A 3,544-nucleotide genomic window follows, 5' to 3' on the forward strand; every position below is an offset into this window, starting at 1 on the left:
TTCCTGAGGTCGAGAGTCCGGCGCCTATGCTGCCGGGCCTCGACTATGCGGAGGAGGTGGCTCCGTGGTGGAATGAGGCGGGCGCCAATATGTCCACTGCGGAGCTGTTTCATAGGGCCGTCCAGGGATGGGAGGGCCTGCAGGAAAAGACGGAGGACTTTATCGGGTCTGTCCGTAAGGACCTGCAGAAGGAGGACACGGACTCGGCGATGGAATGGGCGAATGCCTACGCCAAGTCCGCAATGTTCTGGGCGCAGGAGCTCGCGTGGATCGCCTCCGAGTTCACGCGTCGTGAGTGCGTGCGGTACGGGGAGGAGGCGGCAAGGTGCGCTGCAATGGTCCCTGGTTGCGGAAGGGAGCTCCAAGACCAGGGAACCCAGACAGAGGAGATGAGCGAGGCGCCTGTCGGGGAGACTCCTTTGCCGGGGGAGCTGGCGACCAGGCACGAGGACATGTCCTCGAGACTGGCTGCCGGCTCGGACCGGCTGGAGTTGATTGAGAGGCGCCTCGCTAGGATGGAGGCCGGTCGGGAGAGGAGAAAGGCCCGGGGGGTTCCCGGGGGGGAGTGCCGGATGGAGGTCGGCACGGGAACGGACACGGAGACAGAGACGGGGACGGGGACGGACGAGACGATGACGGACAAGGGGAAAATGGGGACAAAGGGGACATGGGCAAAAGTTAGGGAGAAAGAGGGGAGGGGGAGAAAGGAGAAGGAGCCGGTGGGAGGGGGAGACTGCCTTAGGAGGCAGTAAGAGGGGAGGGGGCAAAGTTGGCGGCGAGGCGACTGTCGCCAACGTCATGGGGGCGCCGAGGTGCTACCGGTGCCTGTGTGTTGGGCACACATGGCGCCGGTGCATCTCGATGGTGAACAGGGGTAGCCGCTGCTACCGCTGCGGCTCACCTGGCCACAAGGCGGTGGGGTGCCTGTCCGGCCTTAGGTGTCCGCTTTGCGTGGACTTCCGACGGCCGGCCAGGCACCGACTCGGGGGTCCGGGGTGCCTGACGGCACCTCCGGCGGGGTCAAAAGGAGGGGGCGTGCCGTCCCGCTCCCCTCCGTCGCTGGCGGTTGTGCCTACAAGTGCGGCCGTCTGCGGCGTTGGGGGTCGGGGGGCCCGCCACGTGCCGGCGTCGACAGTCGACGCCGGATGAGGGTGTCCGGGGGGACATGAAAGCGCCTAGGCGCTTCCCCCCCCCCACACCCTCCGGGAAGAAGGGGCCCCGCCGGTTGCGGGTGAACTCTGACCCCTAACGGGGCGGAGGGTGGTCGCAACCGGGGGGGTCAAGAATGAGGGGGGGCCACGTGTCCCTGGCGGGCGTGCATTGCCCTCCCGTCCGGGGCGCCTGGGCCCCTCTCAAGGACGGAGACGTGACGTGTGGGGCCCTCTCACCGGGAGCCATAGAGCACCGCTAATATCAAATCAACTACGAAGAAGAGACTCACCTCGTCAAACGTTGCGTTTTTACAATCTTTGGGATTTGCGGTGCGCACCATCTGAACAATGACTGAGATTCTCAACATCGAGGAAGAGCCAGTCTTTGACGATCGCATCGTCAAGATTGAGACTCACACATACAACCCGTTTGCCAACACAACATTTGGATACAGCGACGAGATAAGAATACCCATACAACAACAGGATTTATATACATTGCCGTATGAGAGTTTCTTATATATCGAGGGAGAACTAAAGATAAACCATCCAATTGAGGGATCCAATGTGACACTGGGAAATAATTGTGTCGCATTCATGTTTGACGAAATTCGCTATGAGCTCGATGGTGTGGAGATTGATCGCAACAGAAATGTAGGAATAACAAGTTTGCTCAAAAACTATGTAACGATATCATTCGATAGAAGCATGGTTATGAGTAACGCTGGCTGGAGTGATCCGATTTCTGCGAGTGGGCACTTCAATTTCTGCGTACCGCTCTACATGTTGCTGGGATTTTGTGATGACTACAAACGAGTAGTGATTAATGCGCGTCATGAGTTGATCTTAATACGATCGCGCAACGACAATAATTGCCTGTATGGAGATTCTGCACTGGAGCCTGTGATCAACATATTCAAGATACAATGGCGAATGCCACACGTGTTGTTGAGCGAGATTAAGAAGCTGTCGATGCTGCGCGCTCTAGAAAGCGGACGTTACCTCAGCATGGGTTTCCGCTCGTGGGATCTATACGAATTTCCGCTATTGCAGCGTACGACCAAGCATTCGTGGGCCATTAAGACCGCGACTCAACTGGAGAAGCCGCGATATGTAATTTTTGCTCTGCAGACAGGGCGTAAAAATGTCATGTCCGAGGATACGAGTCGATTCGACGACTGTAAATTAACCAACGTGAAACTCTTTCTGAACTCGGAAAGTTATCCGTACGACGATATGAATCTGGATTTTGATAAAAACAGATGGTCAATTCTGTACGACACCTACACACGTTTCTGCAAGAACTATTACGGATACGAATACCTCGAGCCCAATCTCACCATCACACGGTTTTTACAAAACGGTCCGTTTGTGATTATCGATTGTTTTCGACAAAACGAATCAATCAAGAGCGCAACGGTGGATGTGAGATTGGAATTTGAGTGTAAGGAAAACGTGCCTAATAATACCACTGCGTACTGTCTCATTATACACGATCGTGTGATCCAGTACAACCCGTTGACCAACGTTGTGCGCAAAATCACCTAAAAAATGTTTACACAAATACGCGTGTGAAAGAGGGAGAGGAGGAGGATACATAATCAAGATGATGTGAGATGTTTGATGTTAGTGAAGTAATACCTCTCGACTGACTCGCATCGAAGAGATCATGTCCGCACCAACGTTTGTCGATCTGCAAGGATTTATACTAAACAAACGATTTATCGTAAAGGAAGCGGCAATCCTGAGAAGAGGATATATCCTGTCGCACTATTTCTTTGCATGCCCTGTGCCATGGAGCGTGCTTATAAAGTCGGAAAGGCGTCAGGCCTCGTGGCTAACTCAACATCATCACAGCTTACAATGGGAGGATGGAAATGTTCCATACGGCATGGCTCAGCGCTTGATTACGGCAGCTATCGTTGGCATAAATGAGCAAGAAGACGATGAAGAGTCCTCTCTCGTGTATGTAAAAGGACTCGAAAAGCGAGAATGGCTGGCCGAAATAATGGACGATGCGAGCAGCGGTTTCACCATTGAGACCTTGGATGCCATATATGAAGATGTACCTGCATTAAATAAGTTAGATCCCACATATACTCTACGGTGTAATAAACATGTAAAAAATTGCGCGTTACAAAATGTATTTAAATTATTTAATTGGTGGTCGGCCGCAAAATCCAGGCTTGGATCCGACGATCATCCGTTTTTTGAATAAACATATTGTTTACATACTATTTTTTTTGTTATTTCTCTCCCTCACCAGATATATATATATTTCTAAGAATTTGTTTTACCCCTTCTCCTAATATTTTAAATATTTTTCTTTGTTCCCCTCCAGATATATATTTCTAAGAATTCCTTTTCCTAATATTTAATTTTACCCCCACTAC

Source organism: Nylanderia fulva, unplaced genomic scaffold (genome assembly GCF_048542155.1).
Source record: "Nylanderia fulva isolate GAGA-0341 unplaced genomic scaffold, ASM4854215v1 Scaffold78, whole genome shotgun sequence".
Taxonomy (NCBI): domain Eukaryota; kingdom Metazoa; phylum Arthropoda; class Insecta; order Hymenoptera; family Formicidae; genus Nylanderia; species Nylanderia fulva.